Here is a 13714-nt window from a genome sequence, read left to right as displayed (position 1 = left end):
CAAATATTACATTTAAATATCTACCTTTATACACAATAAAACTTTTAAATAATACAAGTATATTCCAGATTAAGTGATGATGACTTTTTAATCTGAGGAAACCGAGATGGTAGTGGAATAGTGAAGGAGCACTTCAAGTATTAGTTAAAGGGCAGAGCAATTGCTTTGTTATTAAAAAAAAAAATTTAGGGGTGGATGTTGTGATGATGGCTTAGCTACTTGAGACACCTGCATGCCATACTGGAGTTCAAAGAGACTCAGATAAAGTTCTGGGCTCCAGGATTTGGTCTTGCCCAGCCCTGGCTGTTGCAGGCATTTGTGAAGTGAAGCCATGGATGGAAGTTTTCTCCCTGTCTCTCTACCTTTCAAGGAGATGAAAATAAATAAACATTTCATTTCTTTTCATTAGATTTGAAAAGTAGACACAGAAAGAGAGAGAGGGAGAAAGAAGCAGAGCTAGGACTTGAACCGGGCACTTGAATATGGGATGTGGGCATCCCAAGTGGCATCTTAAATGCTGTGCCAAACACCTGCCCCACTTGTCCCTTTGCAGTTTTCTTCTTCCATCCTTCTTGGCAACTATTGAAAATCCATTTAGAATCCCCTTCTTATGGCTTCTTTCTCAGCAGACCACTGTGCACACTAACTGAGACCATCAGGTAAAATCTTTCAACTGTCAGCTCCACCCACCATCTACAGATGGCTTTCATTCCTCCTTCTGTCCCAGGTTAAGATCACACACACTTACCCAAGGTCAGCTCTCAAAACTGCTGGGCATCTCACTGCATGCCTGGAGCTGCCCAGCAGAGTTCAGTTTCTCTCCCAGGCTCCTACACTGCAACACACACGCACTTCTGGCATAGCAAGTTCCACGTCTCATGATGTAGGCCCCACTCCCACCTCTCTTCCCCTTCTCTTCTTTGCATCCTCGGCGTCTCCTACAAAGCCTGGCAGGCAGAGCTACATGACAAATTTGTGTTGAGTTGAAAATCACTCACTCCCAAGCACAAGTTATTTTCAAAAGCGTGAACCAGAACTGAGCTTGTCCCAGATTACAGAACCACATATGATTTCTGCTCCACTTTATTTTTTCAACCTCTAAGTGACCCAAAAAAAAAAGAGGAATGAAACATTTCTAAAAAATTAGGGTTGTTGGGAAAAAAAAGTTCTTCAGCCACAATTTAATTTTAGATACACACTAATAATTTTTTTAGCATCAGTATGTACAAATGTTATATGGCACATATTTAAGTTAAAAACAATTCATTATTTATGTGAAATTCAAATTTAACAGGGGAGGCAACCCTACCAGTGACTTTTTAAAAAATTCTCAGCAGACTCAGGTTACAATTCCTTAAGACACCTGGTGGTTTGCATCCAAGCTTTGCAAACTTCTCAATCAGCCAGATTCTATGTCTGTTCATGCAGTTGGATTTCTTCTTGCAAACATCTCAGAGAGATGCTTTAGGAAAGGCTACTTATTACATAATGCTTTTACTTACTCTGTTAATTTTATAGAATTGCCTTTTAACACCATCTCAATAATTTTATCATAAAGGATACCACATAATATTGCTCAATATCTCTTAAAAAGCTCATGTTTACAGAGTTATTACAATGGCTAAGTCCTAGCTACTTGCAATAATAAAGGACAATTTTTGAAAATTCCATATCTGCAAATAAATTGGCAAAACACCAAGAGGAAATCGGAAAATCTTCTGGGGATCTCTCTTTCTCAGGAATCAAGCACAGCAACACATCCTGCCTCCTGAAGGCCAGGAGAAGCAGCCTGGCAGGCGGGGGTGGAGCCTGTGATGTAACTGCAGTAGTCTTTGTTGGAAGAGCCTTCCCTAAACGTGAAACATCTGGAAAGAGAAGCGCCACAGCCTCACTGTGCACGGGCTGGCAAGAGTTGCCTCTTACACCATTCTGTACTGAAGACTTGAGAATTTGGTCAACAGAGGAATCCTTAGGAAAACTAGGTACCTATCGCGCCAAGGGAATGGGGGCGGGGGGGCAGGCTTTTTGTGCACAAAGTACCGTTTTAGAGGACTGACAGCTGTTGTGTGGGTTTACTGATGAACTGGTGATGGTGCAATAGAAGTTCCAGCCCAAAGTGTAGGAAAAGATGCCCAGAGCCGGCTCCAGGCCTCAAAGTTCCCTAGATGAATTGGTTCTTGGGTTGTTTTTGACAGTGATATCTTACAGAGAAGATGTTCATTTCTTATTTCCATGGAATAAATTAAAAAAAGAGAACTACCTCTCAGTGTAGAGGGATTCGAGAGTGTAGGTTTGCCAAAATTTCAATTGAATTGACCTCTGAGAGAACTTGTACTAAGTCTGCTGGAACTACCCGTTGTCATTAAGATGATAATGAATTAAGACGTTTATCCCCATACAAACACACTACCTGCTTTCCACCATTTTGGCAGCACCACTTAAGGACGGTTGTCAAGCTACCCGCACAACACGCATACACTGCAGAGATGCAGAACAATGCCTGGATGCCTGCCCAAAATCGGTCTCTCCAAATGACGGACTCAATTTATGGTACCATTCCAAAGCTCACTGGGAGTTAGCAGCGTCTTTTCCCTAGGTGGTGGGGGAAAGGGGTGTGATTTGGGAAGCCCAAGGCACTCGCTGGGGCTTCTACCTGCTTGCGCGGAGCAGAAAGGCTGACAAACCTATTCATTAAACTTGATCTGAAGCAAGCGAGCCAGTGAGGTCGTTCCTGAAATATTCATAAGGTGTGTTACCGGACTCGCCACTTGCAGGCTGAGCAGAAACACCGGGAGTAGGGGCAACCCGTACCCACACTTGGATAAAAAAAAAAAAAAAAAAAAGGCACCCACAACTGCACATCCCACCACCACACTGCGCTGCGCTGCGCTGCTTTTTACAGCTCTGTCAGCTGTCGCTCCCGCACGCGTCTCTTCGATTCCACCTGCCCCGGGAAGACGGGGGCTCTCAGTGCGGAGTTTCCCCAGCAGTTGGAGGAGGCGCGGAGCACCTCACACCGCTCTTCCTGGCTAGAAGCACAGAAGACCCCCAGCCCCACGCCCCCGCCACCTGGCTGCCACGTACCGCCGGAAGCCGGCAAGGCAGGGGGTCCCCTGGGACCCGGACCCGTAGGCCGCCCCAGCCAGGCAGCCCTCCGTCCCCACCTCCCATTTTGGCCTCTGCCGTGGGGCCCTCCCCTGTTCAGTTGCTAGGAGCTCCCGGGCTGAGATGCAAACGGCCTCTCGCGCAGACCTGCTGCAAGCCCCGCGGCTGCTAGCTTTGGGGGGAGGAGGGCAGGCTGAGGAGGGGGACTACTGTTCCGAGTGACCCCAGAGCCCCTGCACCCAGGTAGTGTGTACTTTCATTCACGTCCCCTCTCTGCCCCCGGCCCTTCGCATCTCTCGGCTCGCACAGATGCCCCGCGTCCTCGCGGCCGCCTCTCTCCTCACCAAGGGCATCCCCCCTCGCCCCTCAGCGCCTGTCGGGTGGCTACTCACCTGGACCCCGGCGGCCGCAGCAGGCTCAGCGGCTCCCGGCGCGCGCCCCTGCGGTCTCCATCTCCGCCTGGCCCGGGCGCACCGGCCGCGCGCTTCCCGAAGGCGGTCGCCGCGGTCGTCCCTGGCGCCAAGGCTGGACAGAGGCAGCCCGGGCTGCCGCACCGGCTGCGGGCGCGGGAGGGGCGGAGGCGGGGCGGGAATCTGGGTCGCGTGGAGCGGAGCAAGCCGGGATGTTCCCTGGGCGGCGGGCGGCGAGCTGGCGGCGAGGGCGTGCAGAGGTTTCCCGGGGAGCGCGACGCGGGCGGCGACTGAGCATGCCCAGTCAGGGAGCCGGGGGCGCCGGCGCGGTGCCGGGGAGGGATCGTGGCCCGCAGCTCGGGAGTCTGGGAGCACAAAGGGTTAACTCTGCGGGCCCGGCTGCTGTGGGTCGAGAGCGGGAAGTTGAGTTGCAGTGGCCCAGTTTAATTTCGCCCACGTCCACACCTGTCAATGGGATTCCTGAGGAGTCCTGGGCAAGGTGTGTTCCCACCCCCTTCTGGAGAATTGTCCAAAAGTCAAAGTTTGGTTTCACTCCCGTGGTTTCACTCCCGCTCCAACCTCCAGCATCTGGCTGGGCACCAAGGACTCCCTCAATCTAGACACCACCCCCCCCCCCCCCCCCCCCCGGTACCTGGAGACTGCCCCTCCCCCTACCCCATTCCTGGACCTGTCGGGTCAAGCTCTTAAACAGCCAACTCTTTAATTAGGTGTAATTGAGAGATCATGTCAATCCTCCCAGGTCCTTATCCACATTTCAACTAGGGCTTCAGAAATAATATCTTAACCCCGGGGTTAATCGTAAGAGGGTGAAATATAGACACTGTGATCTGGGGTTAGTTGGGGTCACACACACACACACACACACACACACACCCTTACCCTTACCGTTCTTCAGGATTGAATTTCGTGCTTGATTGCTAATCAAAAGAGCTTCTTGTATTAGGAGGCAGTATGGGGGTCAGGAAAAGAGGATGGGCTTCCAGGTAGGTGTTGATTTGGATTTCATGTACCAACCCAGCAGACACAGCAATGATGCCCCGATCCCATTAGCAGTTGTGAGGATGGTGGGGCAGGTGGCTGAGAGAATGCAACAGAGAGTAGCCCTGTAGCAAAGCACCTGCCACATAGTTGATGTTCACAGAGTTAAAGTCTGGGTTCCACTTGTATTTTTTGCCCTTATGAAATGTTCCATCAGTGATAATCCTTCAATGGTAAACATTTATCATGTTCCTGGCTTACCTTAAGTGACCTTGAAGCCCTAACCTTTCTGACTTATTATGAATAAAAACACCAGACACCATCTACTTTCCGTCTAACTCTCCAGTGTCTTCATGCTCCCATGAATAAACCTCTGAGAAAAAGATAGTCCAAGGCTATATATGAGTCCTCTTTGGGGGAAAAAGTTGTTTCTGGAGAGATTCATTAGGGACAAGTTTATCCATGTGACAAAAGATTTTCACTCCATAGTCTTCATTGGTATCCCATGTGGTCCTTGTTTCACAGCAACTGCAGGAAGCAATATATGGCAGCTAGAGAAGAAAATTTACTCCTCACTCAGTTTGTCCACTTTTTCTTTTCTTTTCTTTTCTTTTCTTTTCTTTTCTTTTCTTTTCTTTTCTCTTCTCTTCTCTTCTCTTCTCTTCTCTTCTCTTCTCTTCTCTTCTCTTCTTTTCTTTTTTGACAGGCAGAGTTAGACAGACAGAGAGAGAGAGGGAAAGTTTGTCCACTTTTTAAGACACCAGTGTTCAAAAAACAAGTTTTTCATTGACACTCTGCTTTACTTATGATGTTCTAACCCTTCTGGAATACCCTTCTCCTTCTGTTCCACTTCATGAAGTTCTACTCTGCCTTCCAGCTCAAACACCCCTCCTTCCTGAAGGATTATCCCCAGGCAGAGTTAATGCTGTGCTGTCAGAGCACCAGTGTGTACTGCCATCACAGTATTAACCACAGTCTATTACTGGTTTGTTTTTTTTTTTTTTTTTTTTTGACAGGCAGAGTTAGACAGTGAGAGAGAGAAAGACAGAGAAAGGTCTTCCTTCCAATGGTTCACCCCCCAAATGACCACTATGGCCAGCACATTGCGGCCCGAGCATCACGCCGATCCGAAGCCAGGAGCCAGGTGCTTCTCCTGGTCTCCCATGCGGGTGCAGGGGCCCAAGCACTTGGGCCATCCTCCACTGCCCTCCCGGGCCACAGCAGAGAGCTGGACTGGAAGAGGAGCAACTGGGACAGAATCTGACGCCCCAAGTGGGATTAGAACCTTGAGTACCAGCGCCGCAGGCAGAGGATTAGCCTAGTGAGCCATGGTGCTGGCCCACAGTCTATTACTGTTTAAGCAACAAAAACTCTTTACGGAACAGTTATTATGTGCAGACATAATTATGTGCTGGGAAAATAACAACCAACAAGATAGACAAGGTTCCTGGCCTCATGGAGCGTACAGTCAATTTGGAAAAGACAGGAAACAAACACCCAAACTATAATCACAAGGAGCAAGGTCAAGCACTTTTTGTCTTTATTTCATCTGTCAAATCAATCTATAGAATCTTGATTTACCTCTCAAAAGCACATCAATAAAAAATTAATGTTTGGGGCCGGCACTGTGGTGCAGCGGGTTAAAGCCCTGGCCTGAAGCGCCGGCATCCCATATGGGCGCTGGTTCTAGTCCAGCTCTCTGATATGGGCTAGGAAAGCAGTGGAAGATGGCCCAGGTGCTTGGGCCCCTGCACCCATGTGAGAGACCCAGAAGAAGTCATAGCTCCTGGCTTCAGATTGGTACAGCTCCGGCCACTGCGGCCAATTGGGGAGTGAACCAATCGATGGAAGACCTCTCTCTCTCTCTCTCTCTCTCTCTCTCTGCCTCTCCTCTCTCTGTGTAACTCTTTCAAATAAATAAATAAATCTTAAAAAAATTAATGTTAGTCCCAGATCAACCAAACTGATGGATGGATCCCTTCCAGTTTGTTGCTCAACCAGTGATTTTATAGTTCTTTCACTTGATTCTCTCATCTAAAACTGTCCTAATCCTAAAACACTCTAGGTGGGCAAGTGCAATCCTAAAATGATAGGGGAGGGCCAGAGAATTTAATCTCTTCTGTAGTGTATATCCTGTCGCTTACCTCAAGGAACAATGTTTCTCCAACTACCAGACTCAATCTGGATTCCCAGATGTCCTGCTTCCCAAACATCTCTTTCAAGATCTTGCACTACTCTCAAGCCATAACCATCTCACTACCTTTGGTCTCTCAATAGTTATACTTTGTCCTATATTGTCTGCCTCGTTGGATCTACCTACTGTCTGAACAACAAGCTTTTCCCTGATGCTTTTATTGTTTGAATGTGAGACAGACTTGGTACCAACTCAGACCAATTTCTCCAAAGCATGTTTGTATGCATGTGTTTCATATCATTCAGCAACAACCTTGCCACTGTTTAATGTGAGCTACTCCAAGATAAGATCGCATTCGTTGCTGTATTACAGAAGTTAGCAGATGACCAATATGTAAGTGAACCTCATTGACAGTTTGAGAAGTGAGTGAATAAGTTGTGCAGATTCTTAATCCTATTTGATTCCTTAGACTATAGTTTATTTTTTTCTTTCCTAACTGGTCTTCCTACTAACCCTGGACTCAATTCACCAGGATTTACTTAAGTTTTCCTTTGCTAGTCTATTAATTTCCCTCCAGGCACAAATCCATAGATTTCTCCACTTAGGGCTTTCACATGGTTTTTGGATTAAAAAAAAAAAACTTGCTTAGCAGATTAACATGCCATTAACAGAGAAAATAGTTGATAAACTGAGATTATGTGATCTAAATATTTACAAGGAATGAGTAAAGAACTCACAGAGTTCTTTAACAGGCTGTGCCATGAAAGCCTGCCCAATGTTCCATAGGGAAGAGAGAGGAAATGCTGGGTTGTCTCATCCGCTTGGACTCCGTATCATCCCATTACGATGACAGAGTTTGGGGCTTTTCTGGACAGGTGGATGTTCTTTCTTGCTCAGGTGATCTCTTACTGAACATCATCCTTAGGAATTTATTTGACTAAAAATTTCCCCACCCAGAGACTTCTTTATTTAGCAAGGTTAGATTAAGCAATGGGCAAGTAGGAATTTCCTGCCTGGATCATCCTGTGGGTGAAGTAGAATTAATGGCCCATTTATTTATTTTTAATTTAGCTCTGGTGTTAAGTAACATGACTAGACAAATTCGGAGTAGAGGAGTTGTCTTTGACGTATTTGCTTTGTAATACAAGTAGAAAGGAAACCTCTGGATTTAAAAAGTACTAAGCCTTGTCCAATTTGGTTTAATTGTTGAGTTTAGAAATTCATGGAAGACCACTCCATGCTTTTCCCATAGAGTAGATTTTATGAGACTATGGAGTTCTGGGTACAGAAATAAATAAAATGGCAGTTGGGCTCATCATATGTATTAATATCTATAATGAAAAATCATGGCCAGCTACATAAGAGATAATCTTCATGTTCAAGAATTCTGTAAAAGCAAAACCAACCAAGATTCTTAGATGTGCTGCTATCCTAGTAGTTCTCAAAACATGATCTACAGGAGGATTCCCAGTGGCATAAATCCAAAATATAATTCACTTAATAATCATTTATTGAGCAACTGGAATATATAAGATGCTATTCGATACTGGGGATACAAATATAGATATGCCATTGTCTGTGGTCCTTAAGAACCCATATCTGGAGAGAATCATAAAAATACTCACATTGGTGATGGCCCTGTCGTGTATTGGGTCAAGCCTTCACCTTTGGCTCCAGCATCCTGTATGGAAACCAGTTTGAGTCCCAGCTGCTCCACTACTGATCCAGCTCCCTGCTGGAAAACAGTGAAAGATGGCCTAAGTGCTTGGGCCCCTGCACCTATGTGGGAGACCCAGACAAAGCTCCTAGCTCCTGGCTCCTGGCTTCGCCCTGGCCCAGCCCCAGCTGTTGTAGCTATTTGGAGAGTGCCAGTGGATGGAAGATCTCTCTCTCTCTCTCTCTCTCTCTCTCTCTCTCTGTAATTCTGCCTTTCAAATAAATAAATAAATCTTTTTTTTTTTTTTGACAGGCAGAGTGGACAGTGAGAGAGAGAGAGACAGAGAGAGAAAGGTCTTCCTTTGCCGTTGGTTCACCCTCCAATGGCCGCCGCGGCCAGCACGCTGCGGCCGGCGCACCGCGCTGATCCGATGGCAGGAGCCAGGAGCCAGGTGCTTTTCCTGGTCTCCCATGGGGTGCAGGGCCCAAGCACCTGGGCCATCCTCCACTGCACTCCCTGGCCACAGCAGAGAGCTGGCCTGGAAGAGGGGCAACCGGGACAGAATCCGGCACCCCAACCGGGACTAGAACCCCGGTGTGCCGGCGCCGCTAGGCGGAGGATTAGCCTATTGAGCCGCGGCGCCGGCCAATAAATAAATAAATCTTTAATACACTCACACACACACAAACAATATGGACTTTTTCTCAGGGTTGTTTCCAGCATAGAATTCGATCTGTATTAAGACTCTCTCATCTCATTTCAGTTGCTCAGCCAGTATTCTCTGTGTCTGGCTTTTGTTTTTTATATCATTCTCCTGTATGACAATACAAGCCAAACACTCCTGTGTGTCCTGGTACCCAACCCCAATCCTGTAAGCCAAGTACAAGGGAGTTTAATCTCTAAAAAGTGGTTTTTCCTGCAAGAATCTAAGAACGAGACTTGATGAGAGACAGCATGGTAAGAGTTTTAAAATCTTGTGCCTGGCACTGACACTGACGCCAATGTTTCTGCTTGGAAATTTTAATGGGCAATTCCTGCCATGGCCTTTACTGAGGGGCAGCTTTTAAGCGAGACATTAACATTGCTAGGCGGCAGCCTCTCCACCAAAATTTATTTTTAAGGCATTGAAGAATAGTCAGGCATAGTGAGTGGGAGAAAATTAGGCTACAGATGGAATTAAGAAGCTGTATTATTTCTTCCTGAAAATTGATGTCACATAGCTTGAAGTGAGAACGTGCAGTGAAACTCTGGAGTGACAGTTATCTAGTTTGATGCCAAGATAAGCTTTGAGGACAATACGAGATAGCTACCCAAAGACATATTTGCCATGGACAAGTTTAAAAGTGCATCTATTGGAAATGAAGTAACCAGATGTAGTTTAAAATACACAAAACTGGGTGGGCACAGCACTTATTCTGTAAATGGTGCTGGGTTGGATGTGGCTCTCTGTGACATCATTTTTCCCTAGTAGCCAAAATCCCACCAACTTCTGAGATCTCAGTAGTGGTATACAGGAAGTTCAGCTTTGCTAAACATATAAATTGCTCATTTCTGTTCCTAAGTTCGAAGCCATCCTCAATATTGTTTTAGATACAATTTGTGTGAATTTAACTAAGACTGCCAATGGCATCATCAAAGACTGCTGAGAACTGAACCTCACGGCCTCTCTGCAGCTCAGGTTGAAAAAAAATCTGTGTCTAGAGGTCTTGGAAAGTACGCAACAACATTCAACTCCCCATTGCTTCTTGCATCAACCTGGAGTTTAAAAGATTGTGGCCAGCATGGCTAAGAAATGGTTTCTTCTTCCTTATCTACTGGGGAAAGAAATCTACAGCTTAGGAAAAGGGATGGAGCTTGTCCCTGGAAAAAAAATAGTTATTCATTTGGGAAGGAAAAGAGAGGGAAAGGGCCAGCAGTCAGTGGTCCATAATGAAAAATCTTGAATCTGTTGTTTTTCAGGAATAGATACCAAGAAAGCATAAACAGTCCTGATTTCATGTAGCCTTTATTAAAACAATGGCCTCTTTTCTCATGTTATGTTCTTTATCATAGTAAATCTGTCAGTAGAAGCACTTTGCTGACTTTTGGGCATTATCTATATGACCAAAAAATGAACTTGATGAAATATTTGAATATAATGTATTTAAGAGAGTTTTGCAGGACATTTGTTCAGATAATAAAAAAATGAGACCAAAATCTCAGACAAAATTACATGTAAAACAGATGGCTTGGTCTTACTAAATTATTGAAAGAACACAACTGAAACATTCACTTAAAAAAATTATTTATTTGAGGGGCTGGCGCTGTGGCACAGTGGGTTAAAGCCCTGGCCTGAAGTGCCAACATCCCATATGGGTGTCAGTTCTGGTCCCAGCTGCTCCTCTTCTGGTCCAGCTCTGTGTTGTGGCCTGGGATGGCAGTGGAGGATGGCCCAAGTCCTTGGGCCCCTGCACCCACGTGGGAGACCCGGAAGAAAAGTTCCTGGCTCCTGGCTTCGGACCGGCCGTTGCAGCCATCTGGGAAGTGAACCGGCGGATGGAAGACCTCTCTCTTTGTCTCTACCTCTGTAACTCTTTCAAATAAATAAAATAAATCTTTAAAAAAAATATTTATTTGAAAGGCAGAGACAGAGAGAGAGAGAGAGAAATCGTCTATCTACTGGTTCACTCCCCAAATGGCTACAAAAGCTGGGGCTGGGCCAAGCTGAAGCCAGGAACCAGGAATTCCATCCTGATCTCTCACATGGATGGCAGGGTACAAGCCATCATTTGCTATTTCCCTAGGCCCATTAGTAGGAAGCTGGATCAAAAACAGACCAGTGCTGGGACTAAAACCAGCACTCTGATAATGGTTTGCAGGCATTCTAAATGGTGACTTAAACTGCTATACCACAATGTCCACCACTACAACTGCCTTATTCCAATGCATATAGTCAATTTGTGGGCTGTTTTTATTTCAAAGTATTTTCTATTGCAAAATTCGCATTTATACCCCACATAAGTATTCTTTTATTTATTCATTTATTCATTTATTTATTTATTTTTTCTCCCAAAGAAACCTTTTATTTAAGGAATACAGACTTCATGTATTTCATAAGTACAGCTTTAGGAATGTAGTGATTCTTCCTATCATATCCGCCCTCCCATCCACTCTCCCACCCCTCCTCCTCCTCCCTCTCCCATTCCCAGTCCCATTCTCTACTAAGATCCATTTTCAATTAATTTTATACACAGAAGACCAACTCTATATTAAGGGTTCAACAACAACAACAACAACAAAAAGCAAAACAAAAAAATCTGTTCTTCAACAGTACAGACAGGACTGTTCAAAATCATTACATCTTGAAAATTTCACTTTTTTTTTAGAAACTTAATTAACTTTAAAGAAGCACCCAAGAAAGATACATCTTTTGTGAGCACTTAGATATATTATAATACAACTCTTTGAGGACAGAGGTCCTGCATGGGAAGTTAGTGCACAGTGACTTTTCTTTTTAAGATTTATTTATTCATTTGAAAGGCAGAGGCAGAGAGAAAAAAAAGTGTTCCATCTGCTGGTTCACTCCCCAGATGGCCACAATGGCCAGAGCTGGGCCGATCCAAAGCCTGGAGCTTCTCCCTGGTCTCCCATGCAGGTGCATGGGCCCAAGGACTTGGTCCATCTTCCACTGCTTTCCCAGGCAATAGCAGAGAGCTGGATTGGAAGAGGAGCAGCCAGGTCTCGAACCAGTGCCCATATGGGATGCCGGTGCTGCAGGCCGGGGCCTCAACCTACTGAACCACAGCGCTGGCCCCCACAGTGACTCTGGTTGTTAATTTAGTAATTAGCATTCTTATGTATGAAGTCAGTGATCACCTGAGGCTCTTGACATGAGCTACCTAGGCTATGGAAGCCTTTTGAATCCAAACTCTGTCAGTATTTAGATAAGGCCATAAGCAAAGTGAAAGTTCTCTCCTCCCTTCAGAAAAAAGTACCTCCTTCTTTGATGACCATTTCTTTCCACTGGGGTCGCACCCAGCAAGATCCTTCATGTACGACATTTTTTTTACCTCAGGGTCTTGGCTTTCCATGCCTGAAATGCTCTCATGGGCTTTTCAGCCAGACCATATGCCTTAAGTAAGGGCTCATTCTGAGGTCAGAGTGCTATTTAAAGCATTGTCATTCTATGAGTTTGCTGCCCACATAAGTATCCTATCATTAGACTTCATCTTGAATGCATTGTTTACCTTGTAATAAACATAGAACCTAAAGTCTTGGCACAAGCACTGTGGTATAGTGGGTTAAGTCAACATTGGCAGTGCCAGCATCCCATATGGCTGCTGGTTTGTGTCCCAGCTGCTGGTTTGTGTCCCGGCTGCTCCACTTACAATCCAGCTCTCTGTTACTGGCCTGGAAAAACAGCAGACGATGGCCCACATACTTTGGACCCTGCACTCATGTGGGAGGCCTTGATGAAGCTCCTGGCTCCTAGCTTTGGCCTTGCCAACCCTGGTTGTTGGCAGCCATCTAGGGAGTGAACCAACAGATGGAAGACTTCTCTCTCTGCCTCTGCCTCTGCCTTTCCCTCCCTGTAGCCTTGCCTTTCAAATAAATAAATAAATTTTAAAAAGTCTTTTGTCTGTGGAATGTAAGTTTTTCATTTTTATTTCAAAACTGAGGAAATTCTGATTCTTCTGAAAATCTGTGTAATTAATGCATTTCCAGATGAGACAACACTACAGAGCAAGTTGTCTTTAGAATCTACCAGCTTATAGTAGAAAGACAGGAAAATGTAGCAAAGTGTGTTTCAAAAAATATTTATTTGAGAGATAGGGAGGGAGTGAAGGAAGACAGGGAAAAAGAGAGAGAGAGATTCCCCATCTGCTGGTTCATCCCCAGATATGTGCAGTAACTGGGCTGGGCCAGACCAAAGCCAGGAGGTAGAAACCCAACCCCGTTTGTCAGTGCAGGAACCCAAATAATTTGAGTCATCGCCACTTGCCTCTCAGGGTGCCCATTAGCAGGAAGCCAGAGTTAGAAGCCAGAGTTTGAACCCAGGTACTCTGTTGTGGAATGCAGTTTTCCCAACCCACAGTCTTAACTGCTAGGACAAATGTCCACCTTCCCCTGTCCCCAACAACGTGTGTTTTTTTCCATGAGGTTTATTTTTGTGGTCAAGGAAAATTTGATTTAGGTTTTTATTTAAATTTTGTTAAAGATTTTAAAGTATGTTTATTAATTTAAATAAAACCCCATATTGTATGAGCATCATGAAAAAGTTCTATACTAAGAAGAACAAGTAATCCTTATCACTGTAATTATTTTAATAAGTCCAAAGCAAAACATTTGTTCCCTAGTTTTGGAAGTATGAGCTGGTTATGACTTTGAATAAGGGATAGGTGGATTGATGAGGGATAGACAAGGAGATGA

General features: G+C 45.2%; 1 protein-coding gene across 4 annotated transcripts in view; it reads right to left on the bottom strand.

Moving 5' to 3' along the window:
* Nucleotides 1–3637, bottom strand: part of ELMOD1 (ELMO domain containing 1) — a 68185-nt gene extending 64548 nt beyond the window's left edge. For 3 of the 4 annotated variants that reach the window (XM_008261903.4, XM_002708412.5, XM_051849756.2), the window contains exon 1: nt 3498–3637. The gene's annotated coding sequence lies outside the window, so the exon portion shown is untranslated. The remainder of the gene's footprint in view (nt 1–3497) is intronic. The other variant, XM_051849748.2, reaches the window with a different exon arrangement.
* Between the last annotated feature and the right edge of the window lie 10077 nt (nt 3638–13714).

The sequence above is a fragment of the Oryctolagus cuniculus genome, chromosome 1 (genome assembly GCF_964237555.1).
Source record: "Oryctolagus cuniculus chromosome 1, mOryCun1.1, whole genome shotgun sequence".
NCBI classification, from domain to species: Eukaryota; Metazoa; Chordata; class Mammalia; order Lagomorpha; family Leporidae; genus Oryctolagus; species Oryctolagus cuniculus.
The sequence above is the reverse complement of the archived record's forward strand: the minus strand, read 5'-3'. Positions and strand labels throughout refer to the sequence as shown.